Here is a 16,489-nt window from a genome sequence, read left to right as displayed (position 1 = left end):
GGAGGCTGAATTATGTAACCTCTCAAATCCGTTTTATGAGAACCGCCATGCATGGGACAAATGAGAAACGATTTTATTTGCGTGCATATTTATTATTATATTCATAATAAAATTATATCTTCAATCCCATCCGTTGATGTTTCATACTTGTTACCAATCAAATATCAGAACAAACCAGAACAGCATTGTATTACGCATAAACTTTACAGTTTATAGTTTTAAACAAAGTAATGATACAAAATACAGGAATATAGTAAATGGATTGTGCAGAAATATAATAAAATAGTGATGGATGATATCTATAGATATTTGAACCAAATTTATTTTATATCGCATTATAGAACCATTTTAGTACAAAACAAAACAAGAAATATCTTTAAAAAGATGTTCGGCGTTTATTTTCTGTACCACTTATCGTAAAAAAAACGTTCTGTTACAGTAAAACGTTTGTGGGTTATAACATTACGTTTCAGCAGATATATTCAAAACGTGTCATGCTCTTTAATTACACCATGCTCTTTAATTACACGTGTATATCTTACCAAACTTTATATTTCGTTGTTTTCTTTCCTAAGTTAATGATGTTATGTGTGCGGACGTGATTTCACTTGCTCATGTGCATGAAGATATGACTTTTCCCTTTTCATTAGTGTTTTTCTCTAATTCAATAAGCTTAGGCATGTTTGTTCGTTAAGTACGGCAATAAGTTCGTGATGATTCTCGAAAGTCGGTATGAGCACATAGCCGGACCCGTGTCGTAGCACTTTTATACGTGAGTTCGCCCATGAACACATGGTAAAGTTAACTTAATCTCCGCGATATGACCTAATATATGTTGAAAACAGCAAACACTATCCAACAAACGAATGAATTATAAAACATAGTATGTGCACTGATGTGTCTCTGTAATTGATGTTTGAAAAGTTTATTAAATATGCATAATGAGTAAGCAGGCAGTAGAGCGAGTTTCATATAATTCTTATGTATCTATGCTGCTTATATACCATTCTCGCTATAACGTATACAAATGGCAGATTCGAAATTATTCGTTTTCTTTACACTCATGATCGCGTTAAACGTTAATTATACACGTTTTCATTCGCAATGTATTTACATAATCACGACAAACGTCAAATACAATACAGAAAATACATAGTTGTTTCATTGATCTATAAACATATAATGGATTGAATATAACTGATTATAAATTAACGTGTTTAAATTATTATTAAATCTTTTTCCCAGAATATGCTGTCCTTTATAGCTGGCGATGTTCTAATTATTGATCTTACACGGCCGAGAAACACTAGCTACGCCTCTACAAAGAGAGCTGTTGGGAATCGTGAATGCGTTCAATGTGTTCTGTCTATTTCGAAGTGCTGTGTGGTAAATGTTTAATGGGGCTTTCTATCAAATTGACCAATGTAAAATTTGGGAAATTTCTTTTAAATTATCTTGGCTTTCTGTGAAGGTCCTGAAAGATCAAATGTGACGTTAAACAGCTATGCCGAATAACCTCATTGATTTGTGAATGATTAGACCACAAATAATACAATCCATATTTAGGTAGTAAGTCCCTCACCTTCCCGATAAAGTTCAAAACATTATCATTAAAGGCAATAAGACAAGCTTCCAATATGGATCGTAATATAATGTTATCACTCCAAGATATTTTAAACGAATGTTTTACAATACATACATATACAACGTGTATCTGCCAAGACGACGGTAAACGGTTATACCGTAGTTGTCTGCACAAAACATTTTGGTCGGTATGGTCAAACGAACCAAACAAGCTTTTCCCGTCTAAGTGTTTTTGTGAATACCGACCAGAGTATTCTATGAAAAATACATAAATCTAATGGAATACTGATACTCTAGAAACACTATAAGTATAGTCCATATTGTTTCCATCAAACATGCATACATTATGAAATAATACTTGTACATACCGTTTCAGATTTATGTAAATGTTCTGAATTCGAATGACATAAACGCATAACGCCTTACAATTAAATAGCATTTCGTAGTGATTATTTCAATGACTTGCAATTTAATGCTTAATACCCATGATACCATTGACAGGTAAAGCAGTGAGTTATTTATGGGAAAAATGTCGTTAAAAATAAAACATGTCAAAACAGGTCATTTTGCGCTCCATTACTGATTTTCTTTCATAACGACCAACCACCGTCATACGTTGAAAAACGCTGATGCATGATATTTTCTCCGATGAAAAATAAAGTTGGCTCGTTTTTCTTTCAATTCTGAAATTGCTACATAATGTTTTGATTGGCATTTTCATATTCCCCCTTTGAACTGTTAGATGCAATATTTAATTTATATTTCTGGTGTTTTAGCGCTACGTGCACGACAACTAAGTGCCATTGATAGTGAAGCAAAAGATCAAAGTCTGGTTTACAAATATTAATACCGAGTTGTCATTTTTTAGTCGCTGAACAAATTCTGACTGCCACGTAGTCTTTGAAACTCAATAAACGTACACAACTCCAGTGCAGTGCTCATAACAATTTATTTGTGTTGATTAAATTCTGATACAAAGATTTTCCAATGTCTGGTCCGTAAATTTTTTGGACTACCAGATACATGCGGCCGGGGTCGCCCCGCGATAACAAATTGTTAGCCTTCTATGTTCGGTTCTGTGCGTTATATTGTCTAGTTACTAAAGTCAAAATACAGATAAAAAACATTCAACCATGGCAATTTGCAAACCATTGCAAATTCTGACGGGCCTTGTGCAAAGTCACGTTTCTAAGAATTGCAACGTAAATATGACGTATGCAACGGTCACATAACTAATACATACGGAATAGACCGATGTTGGACGTTTAATACCCGACGAAATGAATTGCTGGTCTAGGCGTGACGGCTTTTTGAAGAGTGTGTGTGCTCCCGTTGTAGTTGTCCGCCTCCCATATTCAACGCGGATGTGTACTAAGAGTAGTTTGTATCCTTAAAAGTTAGTGGTTTGTAACATGTGATATTTACAAAGAAATAATTTAATGACATTTGTTATTATCGATGAGAATAATAAATACACACTAAAACACTAAAAATAAAACGTAAACATTAAGTGTCAAATTGATATGGTTTGAAACAATCTTGATCAAGAGAACATCAGTAAAACATGGTAAGTGTCTTATAAATTGAGAATCATACAACCATCTTGACCAACACTGACTCAGTGACTGTGACTGTGTGCAACCATAGGCACAGGGGCATTTATAGTTCTGGCTACCATAACTTAAAATGTCGCTTTTTATGATTTTTGACTGGCGCGACTTTATAGTTTTGGACCAACCCCATTAGGAAAGTTAACCAGAAATTCCCGAAAAGTTGACAGTTAACAAAGACAGGTCCAAAACAGCTTTTAAATGCAGTTGTTGGCCCAAATCAACCACTTGATTGGAAAGATTGACATTTTTCACATTTAACTGATATATTCTTTCACAAAATACTATGTTAAACATTTAAAATGTATCCTGCTCTTACATATCGAGAAAAACAGCGATGTGACAGACTTTCTTGAAATGCGAATCTCCCGAGATTTCACAGTCATATAAAGTTATCTCTGTTTTTAGTAACAAACCATGTGCTCAAGTGTTTTCAAATTCAGAATGACATTTCCCGGTATTTTAATAATTCTGGCTTATTTTGTAAACAAATTGTAGTGTCAATACAAAGTCAAAGTAAATATATAAAACTACCTGATTCACATTGAAATCAGTCTTATAATCCACCAGACGTAAGTTGTTAATCACAAATTCAGATTTCATAAAACGAAAGTAATGTTTACAATTTCAGCATAAAATGTCAGTCATTGAAATTGAGATTTAAATCTACAAGCAAGTCGGGCTAGAACTATGGGAATTTGAACAAGCCCGAGTCAGATTTTACTGGCCCAAACATTTTTGTTCAAATTGCAAATAAACATAACATAAAACATCCAAAGAAGCATTCATTTATTCAATCTTTAAAATACAATACAAATCTCTTATCAATTTCATCCTCATCCAAGTTAGCTTCCTCTTCATCTGAGCCAGCCTCTTTCGGATCCTGAAATAAGAAGAAATTAATTCCACACACGGATTTCAATCAAATCACAATTATAAATATATACATAAAGTTTAGGTAAAAATTAGCAGAAAGTTATCCCATATATCCATGTGAAAGAGAGAGCAAACCTGAACCACCCGAAAATATATAAGCAATTAAGTGCCAGGTTATTCTACAAAAAGCCAGTTGACAAATGCGTCAATCACAGTTACCTCAGATTTGCATTCCTCAACGAGGTACTTGAATGACAACTGTTGGCCATTACTCTCTGTGTTCCGAACGCAACGCAAAACATTTACATAATAGTAATCCGGGAATCACAAAACCATGTGCTTTATGCGCAGTAATCCAATTATCAGCTGATTGCCCAGCATGTGTGTGCAGTGTGTTAAAACATAAGCGGTTGTTGATTTAAGCGACTCAAAACTTTGTTTACAAATATTGAAAATGAAAGTGGAACTCGTTTTCTGTTTAATGAATTGTAAAAGCACGTCGGGCTTGTAATATTGGATTTCCTACAAGCCCGAAAGAAAAAATACTAGTTTTTTGCTGTCGGACTAGTGCGAATTTCGACGACTGAAATGTCAAGGTCGATCCCAAAGTATCCAAATGAAAACTCGTCACGTGACAAAGCGATAATGGCGTCGAAATTGTGAATTTCAGACTGATGAGAGTTATTTTCATTTATTGTAAGATGCATTTGAAACATTTGAACCTTAAAATATTCCTCGATGCAGTAATTTATATTCATTCACCAATATATGTAGAAATGTATCCAAGAAAATGAGGTTTCTTTGATTTAAAGCGTGACATAAATATGTTACGACTCTGGTTGACTTTTGATACGGGGTAAGCTTCAGCGTACAGGTATGTCAATACTATATAAACTGTACGCTGAAGTTTCTTTAGCTAGGACATTTAATAAAAATTATCTACATTCTACAAACATATATACAAGGAATACAACTGTAAAATTTCCTTCACAACATCATGGTCTGAACAAAAGCAAAATAATTGCTATGAACAGCAATAGTTGCACCAAATAAATAATATAACCAGGGTTCTAAGTAATAGCCGGCTGCCGGCCAAATCGTCCGTTTGAAATCAGAATTTGGCTGGTTGTAAATCGCTCAGATTCGGAAAATAGGCAATTTACTTTTCGAAATTTGCGTGTCTTTTCGGAAATTTTGCTCCTTGTTGCTTTTAAGCAAAGACATCGCCTGATTATCACCCTTAACGCATTACAACAACAACAATGAAAAAGCGCAAATTAGAATCAGTCAAATAGCAGTCAAATATTTTATGTTCTTTTCATCAATTGGTAAGTTTTTGTTCCTGATTGCTTGCGTTTTTTGTGTTAATGCAAAGTTTTTGTTGTTGTGAAAGTGTGTTTTAATTCAGTTAAGTTTCAAACTAGAAGTGTCACGCAAAATGTGCATGGTAGACGGACAATCATCAAAGATACATGTATACTATTAAATGCTGAACTAATTAAGTGGCTGTGAATCTGATGACAGTAATGGTGATTGGGATGATTAGTAAATGTCCAGAAATATGAGTTAACATTTTACAAAAGTAATAAAGAGATTTTTTTTATCTTTTGTTAGTTATTAAAGCTAAAATTCATAAAATGCACAAAAAATGCTAAAATATAAGTGCCTGGTTGACGATTAAAATGGCCCAAAATGCAGGAACTCAAGTGCTCAATTTAATTTTTTTTAGGGGGAGCATGCCCCCTGACGCCCCTTGAAGGCCTGTTGGTTTTACAGTTTGGCCTGTTGGCTCAAAAGTTATTGAGAACCCTGTATAACAATAGCCAAGACATTTATCTTTCAGAATATTACTATCTTTATAGCAGTCAATGTGTAAATGGTTTTGTTTGAAACGGAAATTTCATGAAAAACTGTAAAATTTTGGAACTCAGACAAGTGTGCACAACCACTTTGACATATTTTGTTCCATAATGTAATAATACTAAGCAGTTCAGCAAATTTTACCTTGTTTTATAATCCATATATAATCTATGAATCAAAGTAGACAACTTTTATGATGGCATGTAACTGCATATGTGTAAAAACATTATCTACAATCTTCAAGCATGTGTACATGCAAGCTGTTAAGTAATGTAACACGCAACGTGATTGGTTAGCTGTTTCCTGCAGTGGAGAATTAACCAATCACATCACTTGTTTGAAATACATGAAGCGTTATATCTAAAATGAAAGTAGACTATTGTTATTGTGACATTGAAGTGCTTTAATACCAATTTCGAGAAAAATTTCACCGTTAATTGTAATTATGTTATATTAAACTTTTCAACAGAAACTAGCAAATGAATATGTTCTTTCAAAAGGGGTTAGTTTTAAAGGAATATGGAAATTACAACTAGAATGATCAGTTTTCAGTTGTACACACCAGGGTCTTCCCCAGGCCATTTAAGCTCCTTGCCGGGGCGCTTGAATTTCGAAATCAGAGTCCCCGGGGCGCTTGAAATTTTCCGATCAGTGTATTTTTCAGTAAAAGAAAGTGGAGATTGTCCAAAAATATCAAGGTTTCCCTATCAGTGTATCAATATTCCCTGTTTTAAAAGAGCACTCAGTACCTACTTTCACAAGTAATCGCCATAAACACCACATGGGGTAATGGATAATCCACTGATAAGAGAATAGCATGACGCGCGTATCGATTTTTCTAGCCACATTACACGGTCATTTAAATGCTGAAAAGGATGTATCTGGTAACTTTCCAGTCGTCAAACTGTGAAGTTCATCGTCCAATCGGTTACGCGAATGCTTATGAGGGCGGGGTTAACTATCGACCATTATTTTTGATTGACGTCGGGCATGAAGTACCGGTAAGAGTTTATCGCAGCTTGATTCGCAAGAAGTTGTATCATTTGAGTAATATAAAACCGGTAATTAGTACAGTACAGAACATTAAAGACGGTTTCGGGCATCATCATCACACCTTTTTACTGTAAACAAGTGTTACCTATTACTCACAATTAATACAATAAATGACTCCCTGTTACAATTATGTGATAACAATTTATTTAATTCCAGTACATGTATATTTCAACATGTCCATTTACAGAACTGATTCACCTCGTTTTTCTGACATAGATTCGACACATTATGCGCTTTAACAAATTTTCGTTGAATTAATTACGCACACTTGTAAATGTTTCGTCTGATAATCGATAGTTCGAAGACTGATGATGGCAACCGGCCGTGATCCTGGCGGACAACGTGAATTTCATGCATAATTCCGTCAAGACATTTATTCGACTCGTAAAGTGTTTAAACAAATTATCGTTGAATTAAGAACACAACGGTAAATATTTGTTGAAATCTTAAATGGGAATAATTAAATGTGTAATCCGAAACCCATTCCCGTAAGTCGATAATAAAGCGTTTTTAATCCGAAACACACTTCCGAATGTAAATGTTATCGCAACGTTAAATATTTTTGCTTCAAATTAGCAGTGCAAATTTATTTTGTGTTGAATCTTTTTCTCAATTAAAAAGAGCGCAAAAATTATGCAGCATGTACAACGTCGCGTCTATTGCATACAAATGGCGTGTATTGAGCGTTTTAACAAGCGCACAACAAGTCAGGGGATTGACGCATATTCAGAGGCAATATTTCATCAAATCTATAAATAGTCACTTAAAAAATGGCAAGGTTTGTGTTAAAGAAATAAGAAATAACTGAAAGGTTTTATCGTAAATATTTACCAGAAAGAGATTGATAAAAACGGAGTAAACGGGATTATCGGGTAATAAATAGAAACTTGAAAAAAGTAAGTATACAGTAATAGAGTCGGGTTGAAACGGATGTATTGGGGAATCGTTCGAGTCGGGATTTTACTATATGTGCGGAAAAGTTTTAAAACAATTAAACAATATAAAAAAAAAATATTTTTAAATGACTGTGGGATTTTTAGCTCATCTATTTTTTGAAAAAAAAATATGAGCTATTTTCATCACCTTGGCGTCGGCGTCGGCGTCCGGTTAAGTTTTGCGTTTAGGTCCACTTTTCTCAGAAAGTATCAATGCTATTGCATTCAAACTTGGTACACTTACTTACTATCATAAGGGGACTGGGCAGGCAAAGTTAGATAACTCTGGCGTGCATTTTGACTGAATTATGTGCCCTTTTTATACTTAGAAAATTGAAAATTTTGGTTAAGTTTTGCGTTTAGGTCCACTTTTTTCAGAAAGTTTCAATGCTATTGCATTCAAACTTGGTACACTTACTTCCTATCATGAGGGGACTGGGCAGGCAAAGTTAGATAACTCTGGCGTGCATTTTGACAGAATTATGTGCCCTTTTTATACTCAGAAAATTGAAAATTTTGGTTAAGTTTTGTGTTTAGGTCCATTTTATTCCTTAAGTATCAAAGCTATTGCTTTCATACTTGCAACACTTACTAACTATCGTAAGGGGACTGTGCAGGCAAAGTTATGTAACTCTGACTGGCATTTGGACGGAATTATGGGCCCTTTATACTTAGAAAATTGAAAGTTTGGTTAAGTTTTGTGTTTTGGTCCACTTTACCCCTAAAGTATCATAGATATTGCTTTCATACTTGGAAAACTCGCAAACTATCATAAGGGTACAGTAAAAGGACAAGTTGCATAACTCTGGATGTCATTTTTACGGAATTATGGCCCTTTTTTTACTTAGTAACTTTGAATATATGGTTAAATTTTGTGTTTCGATCCACTTTACTTCTTAAGTATCAAGGCTATTGCTTTCAAACTTCAAATACTTTCATGCTGTCATGAGGTTACTGTACCTGGCAAGTTGAATTTTACCTTGACCTTTGAATGACCTTAAATTTCGATAAAATTGCCATAACTTCTTTATTTATGATTAGATTTGATTGATACTTTGACAAAACTCTTACCTGACATACCACAATAGACTCCACCCAAACCATTGCCCGTGCCCCCCCCCCCCCCCCTCCGAACCCCCCCCCCCCCCAACCCCCCCCCTATTTTTTTTTTAAACGGTTAAAAAACAAAACTATTTATTTTGATTATTTTCTGTTTGAAATACCGTCCAACCATCGCACCCAAGAATCCCCCCCCCACCCCCCCTCCCCCCACCCTAATCCCCCCCCTAAATTTTTTTTTTTTTTTTTTTAAGATCATCTCACAAATTACCACCACACCCTCACACTATACCCCGCCACCTCAGCCCCCCCCCCCCCCCCCCAAATTTTTTTTTTTTAAACGGTTAAAAAGCACAAATATTTATTTTTATTATTTTATGTTTGAAATACCGTCCAACCATTGCACCCAAGAATCCCCCCCCCCCCACCCATCCCCCCACCCCCACCCCCCCCCCCCCCCCCGATTTTTTTTCCCTTTTTTTCGCATTTTTGGAAGATAATGTAATAAATGTCCACACCCCCACACAATGCACCGCTCTTCATTCAACCCCTCCCTCCTTTGTGATTGAAAATGAAAGTCCCTACACCTTTAAAAAGAAAATAGATGAGCGGTCTGCACCCGCAAAGCGGTGCTCTTGTTTTGAAGAGTCATAGCGCACCAAATGACGTCTTTTGACGCTGTTTTTCTTTGAGTTATAATGCATCACAGAACGTTAATTGACACGTTAAATTAAAAAAAAAATCAACGTCGGGAGGGGACAACCCCGGGGCGCCTGAACAAAATCCTGGGGAAGGCACTGCACACTTGTGTCGCAGTTAGGACTTTTGAGCTTTTTTGCATGAAAGGTATCGTTTTAATTTAATGAATGATCTTAGTTTATTGCCAAGTTTATTATTTTCTGAAAAATAAATGTCTCTGCTGTTGGTATACCGTTTATTTTGTATAATAAATGCTTTTGGAAGAGATTTTTTTTTCTTTTGTTCAGACCATGGTGTTGTGCAGAAAATTTGACAGTTGTATCCCTTGTATACTGTTATATAGTATGTAGTATGTAGGTTTTTTTCTTAAAGATCCCTGTGTGTGCAACTTTCAGATTTCTCACATCACTGAGCCTGAATCTCGGCTTTCATTTTAGATATTCCTGTAAAACTCAACTAGTAGTAACAACCCACAATCTTTTTAACTTGTGTGACTAAACAAATGTGGTGCTTACAGGGCTCAGCCTAGGTTCAAACTTGAGGGAGAAGTGACTACTCCCTGAGCTGAAATTAGGCAGAAGTGAGTCCACTGAAAGGAGAAGTGGTTTCTGTTCGGCTTTTCATAAAATCTTCACTTGTTTTATACCCATCATTACACCAAGCCTATCAATCATCATCAATGATAAACAAATAATATCAATTAAATCAATTTATACAAATAAAACTTGTGATTTCCATTTGCATCATAAAAATAAACAGTACTTCAATAATGCAATTGCAATCCAAACCCTATTGACATCATAATGAACTGTTTGTACATGATAATTACATATTGTAGAGCTTGCGTCAAATAAAAAATCTCATTTTACTACTGTTATTTTGATTAGCAGACAAAATGCCCGCCCTACCCATTCCTTCTGGGACAGAATTGATTATATGTACCGGTTGCACCTTTTCATCACATATTTAACGTCATTATATTATCATCATCCCTATGACTGCTTTTGTAACAAAACACAATCTAAATGCATGGGACATCTAGTATATGTATATATATATATATTACTGTTTATTCGAATACTATACATGTCCGAAATATGTTCACTTAAGAATGCCTTACCTGTTTAACTTAAATAATCCAAATTTTCCTTGTTGTTATCTGGTTTAACAAACCTTATCAAATGTTTGTTAAATCCAGTTAATGCTTTCTCCATTATTGAATCAACATTTCTTGTAATTGGAATCTCTAGCTTTGAATTGAATGCGGATTGAATGTTACAATATGTCCGCCATTTTAAATGTTGAAGGTCATGACGTAGTAATTTAATTCTACTCGGATAATTTATATCTAGGACAGGGTTTTTTTTGGCCCGATTTTATAGCCGAAATTCGGCTATGTTCCCAATCCCAAAAAGTATATTTTTTCCCAAAATGTGGCAAAAAATTCCCAATGGCCAAAAAAAAAATAATTTATGTGTATTTTATCTCAATTTTAATTCAATTACATCTAACAAAGTATTATATGATTTTTTTCTTTTAATTTGAATGATTATAAAGAGTTAAATCAAATTTAGTATTTCCCTAATCAGTGGACTTTTCGTGTTGAAAAAAATGCTAATGAATTTATTTTCCCAATTTCAATTAAATGCCGATAAAATTCCAATGCCATGGGCTATCTTCCCAAAAAGTGGAATAAAAACCCTGTAGGAAATGTGTTTTCTCAATGTTTATGTGTAGTATTATGACTTTTTAGTATAAAAATGAACTGTGATTCCAGTTTTTAAAAGATGGGTGTTTAATACTTGTAATTATTGGTGGATTAACAAACTGACAAAACTCGCTGGACTTAATATTGGGCCAAAAAGAAAAATAGTTGTGATTCAGGTCACCTCCTGAAAAAAAGAAGGGTCGGTAGGTAGGAAAAACTTATTATTATTTAAAATTCTTTTTATTTTTCATGTTTTCCATAAATTAGTGTAAAGTGTTGACCACTGTTCTAATATCTAAATATAGCAGTTTGGATCAGTTATATCAAATATTTGTTGTTAGATATTTCACACAATGTTAACTCTTTACCATCTAAAGGTGAAAATGTTCATTTTGCTGCAGACTACTTTTAGTTCTATAAAATTGTGAAAAACCTTTTATATGTAAATAGTTCTAAAAAGTAATGTTGCAAAAGGAGGTAGTACTTTTGATAAGCAATTTCTTTTTTTTGTCACAATGCTTTTTGAAATACCTCTCGCGAAAACTAATGACACGAAAGACGACTGTCGCAGATTTACACTTGAAAATACTATAAAGGTCATTGACTACATTTAAATTGATCCTCGCTGTTCGCCAGAAATAAAATGATTGTTTTTGTTTATCTCTAAATTAATACGTGTTGCTACAAATTAGTTGACAGGAGCAGGCCAATCCCGAAGGAAGGCTCATTGTAAGCTCGACTGTCCAACAGACAAAAAAACTCACCTTTTCTTCAGCAGCAAACCCACAACTTCCAGTTTCAATCGCTTCGACTGTGCTGGGTGGTATCTGTGCCACACATTCTTTAAAGTCATGGAGATTGAATAAGAATTCAAAGACTTTGTTCCGGCATGATGAAAACATTTGTTCAAATTGACGGACAAAATGGACGACGCCATGTTTACAATCAAACGGAACGCCGGATATCGATTTTGCGGGAAAAACAGGCTGGTCCCCCGATTGCACAATGTGTATAATATAAAGCGTTTGCGGCGACGGGATGTTATTTTGCAGGTCACAATACAATAATTCTGGTAATCGCCGAATTCGACCAGACGGAGATGGAAAAAAATCGCCGAACTCGGAACTCGACGAGGAAAAATTAACAAAAAAGGCATATATTGGATAATAAGTTTGTGGGTCGGCCCCAAAAAGATAGCGTCGGACGGGTGACCGGAAACACAACTATTTTTCTTTTTGGCCTTAGTTGATCTACGTAATTAATAGACCTTTGATCAATTTTGTTTTTCTTCAATTATTTTTGTCGACTTTCTTTAACAGTGCCGTCAGCCAAAAAAACTGCAATTATCGGATGGTCAATCACTTATAACATTATCATTAGACAACTTACGGCACGCGCAAAGAGGCACGAGTGTGTTGTTATAGCAACCAATATTAAGGGACTGCTTTGTCACGGTCAATTAACAATCAGTGGGGGGGGGTAAATTATGTAACCTTAAGACAATTATCACTCTAGTCGCCCGTATGGTAGTCCCTGCAGTGTCACATACAGGCTTTAACCTACCACACTAATCGGTCCATACAGGTATATTCATCAACGAAAAAATCATGACCAGATACTTAAGACTGATGATAACAAGCAGGTGTAATTCTCATGGATATTGAGCATTTCATGCATATTTTTTTTCTATCGAAACACACTTCCTAATTTGAATGTTAACGCGACGTAAAAAAAATCATTCATGCTTCAAATAAACCATGTTCACGAATATTGTGTTGACCAAAAGTTCTGATTAAAAGCATGCGAAAAGTATGCGGGACATGTACAAACGTCACGTTTTTCGCATGGAAAGCGAGGGTGTATTGAATTGTTTGCACTATGTCAATAACAACAAGATTATTCGGGTGAGTTAGTTTTCGTTTATATGGTTATGAATTAATGTATAACAAAATAAATTGCACATTGACTTGATAATTAGTGTTTAAGAGTTTTGTAACACGAAACTAGTAAACAGAAGAATATACTAGAATAAATCGTATTGAAATTTGCTGTTGGGAAAGTGTTGCAAGTGTAAACCTTTCTGTGCGTAAATACATGTATGACAACGTCATTTCATCGCTCAGGTAAACTACTGCATATGTATGTATAATGCGAATGTTCTCACTGGTTACTTTTGATGTTAATGTACCGCTTAACTCCGACTGCAAGGCGTGTACTTATTGCGCTTGCAGAACAGAGAACTATCAAAACTGTCTGCGAAATGGCAATCGCTTTAAACTTTTGATCTAAACCATTATTGTTTGGAGTGAATGCCCATGTATGCTAGTTTCCTGGAAAAGCTTTCACAGCAGTCGATCTTTTGCTCTGATAACATAACAAGCGTCATCAGTGACTTTAGGACATGTGAAAATATAGAATTTCTAGATGGAAAAATTGAGAAAAAAAACGTTGATGTTGTAAAAAAAGAAGGCAAAGTCAACTTCTCCTTCATGTAATTTAAGGGTGACATTATTATGTCCCGGGCGAAGTTATAGCCCACGTCGCCCTCACGGCCAAGCCCTAGCTTATCACAGTGAGCTCTTTGTGGGTTTTCGACTAGCAACAATACTAAATACAGAAACATTGACAGGAATCCTCGTCAGGATGACACCAATCGTCCTCGGAGTTCTAGAGGGAAACTCGTCGGCATGTCAGCTTCACTTTTGGGCTCGTAACCCGGAATGGTACTTTTACCTTATTGGAATACCTCTCAATAGAAACACGTTTTATGACACAGGCCCATGCTTACATATATAATCACAGGCTTACAATTCCTCCTGGCAATTCTCACCTCTGGCAAACACATCTACTCATGTCAACCGCCCGTGCACGAAAAGAGCATAAAAACTTCTGCTCTTTCGTAAGCTCTCTTCCGATTGGCCGCTGGTTCCCAATCATGAGGGATGTGCATGTTTGTGAGCTGGGCAACGTCACTACACTAACAAGTTGATATCAACATCCTTGACTTTAGTTAGGCCTTCAACACGGTCCCACATTGACGCTTGCTACTGTAACTTTACTTGCAATAATTCAACTCTCAGCTTAATAACCCAAAGGTTTGCTGAGAGTTGCAATGTGCCGTCTATTGTCCAAAGGTGCAAAATTGCATTACGACTGCAAAGGCTAAGGAACACTGATACTGCAAAAACTGATCAACGTTTACCTGTCTAAAGCACAAACTTGTGCAAATGGTTCCATCAAAGCAAGAAATAATTGCTTTTTATTTACTTTGTTATTCTTTTGTACGCTCTATCCACCATATTTGGAACTGTCGTAATGTTGCAGACAAACAAGAGTCGCTATCGGTTTGGTTGCAGTACACCAGTCTTATGCACATTGTGATATTTGATGTACCCCTAAGTTTATGACAATGTCGAGAGTCGTTGAATATTTGCACTGTTTAAAGTTTCAAAATGAAAATGACAGCAATAATAGTGTGTTAAAATATCGTCATGTTTTTTAGGTTGCATGCAAAGGATAATGTCTGTAGGCGGCCATTCAGGTAAACTTAATGTGTTTATGAAGTTTATTCATCGCTTTCCTTAATTGGTAGCTAATGACATCTGTTTAGTGATTGGCACGAAATCTTTGCGCAGATTTGCGATTGTGTTTATATAGGGGTGCATATGGAGTACGTTTATATGGACTACTGAAACTTGAGAACCTAGGAATCCCTCTCCTGGATCTCAAACCCGCCCTGAAATGTGTGTAGTTGTTGACGATGGGAAATCACATACAGAACCAGTGAGCTCTGGAGTTCCTCAAGAGACAGTGCTAGGACCTGCTAGGAAGGATGAAGTCTCTGATCTGACTATTTGTAGATGTCTTCTTTACAAACCATGAAACTCATTTAAAGAAAATAACATTATACAGAACGCGGCTTAAGCCCTAGACAACCTTCTGAAATGGGCCAACAAATGGGAGAGGAAATTCAAAGCATAGAAATGTTATCTTCTAACTGTCAAACACACATCTAGCTTCTTCTAAAATGTTAACAAAGAAATCCTCAAAATAGTACAAGAAAACTTTATCCTTGGTATTTATTTGTCAGAAGACATGGAATGGAAAACCTTTATCACCAACATAACACGGTGAGCTAACTCTACTCATGGATTTTTAAGAAGAAACCTCAGTCTCAGTACAATTAAAATTGAGAACTTGATGTTGTCAAGTTGTCAATAATATATTTAATTAGGGGTCAATCAATAAAGCTGCAAAGGGAAACTAACTAAATTGCGCATTTTATTTAAACAAAAATGTATATATATTTGTTAAGAAACCTTCAATAGGTATTTTTTAATGGTTTCATTTTTTTTCGACAGCATTTGGGAAATTTGTAGGTTTTTCTTTTTTGGGAAAGTGCCATTTTCAGGTACTTTATAAAGAAGGAAAAAAAACGCTGATACATAAAGTATGTGTGCCTCTTTCAAAATCTGTCAAACCATACCTTGCCAGTAAAACCATAGCAGTATTCAAAATAAGCAGTTCAAAAACAAGCAAGCCCAAATTCTTACATAATTTCTTGAATACAAGATAAGGAAAATGTTACAAGCTAATGTCCACCTAGCAAATTCTCACATTATTGCTTGAAGACAAGAAAGTTTTTGCCAGCCTGGCTGCATATATGAAACTGGAAGCTGAGAGACAGAAAGCATGGAAAATGGTCATTATTTTATAATATTTTTAGAAACTTGTTTGAACAATTCCAAGTGTTATTAATTGATTGCTATTTTGGCTACTGATACTGTATCAGTAGCCAAAATAGCAATCAATTAATAACACTTGGAATTTTTCCTCCGCGTAACGCACAAAAAATATAAATAACTAAAAAAAAAACAATAACGAAACTCTGGAAAATGCAGCTTTAGTTCATAATTTGTCCCAGCCTTTTGTGCGGAAGGACCTCATAAACTTCGAAATATACGATGCGGTTGTCAAAAATTGAACGAACAAATATACTTTAATAACATTTTATTGTCTGCAACAATTTTGATTAAATTAAATTTTAATGCAAAAATTTATCGTTAAATTACGATGAGCATATATAATGGTAAGTCACAATGTAA

At 35.2% G+C, this 16,489-nt stretch overlaps 1 protein-coding gene across 2 annotated transcripts in view; it reads left to right on the top strand.

Moving 5' to 3' along the window:
* The first annotated feature begins 3,013 nt into the window (after positions 1-3,013).
* Positions 3,014-16,489, top strand: part of LOC127867599 (D-glucuronyl C5-epimerase B-like) — a 157,713-nt gene continuing 144,237 nt past the window's right edge. For both annotated transcript variants that reach the window (XM_052408881.1, XM_052408877.1), the window contains exon 1: positions 3,014-3,151. The gene's annotated coding sequence lies outside the window, so the exon portion shown is untranslated. The remainder of the gene's footprint in view (positions 3,152-16,489) is intronic.

The sequence above is a fragment of the Dreissena polymorpha genome, chromosome 2 (assembly GCF_020536995.1).
Source record: "Dreissena polymorpha isolate Duluth1 chromosome 2, UMN_Dpol_1.0, whole genome shotgun sequence".
Classification (NCBI taxonomy): Eukaryota; Metazoa; Mollusca; class Bivalvia; order Myida; family Dreissenidae; genus Dreissena; species Dreissena polymorpha.
The sequence above is the reverse complement of the archived record's forward strand: the minus strand, read 5'-3'. Positions and strand labels throughout refer to the sequence as shown.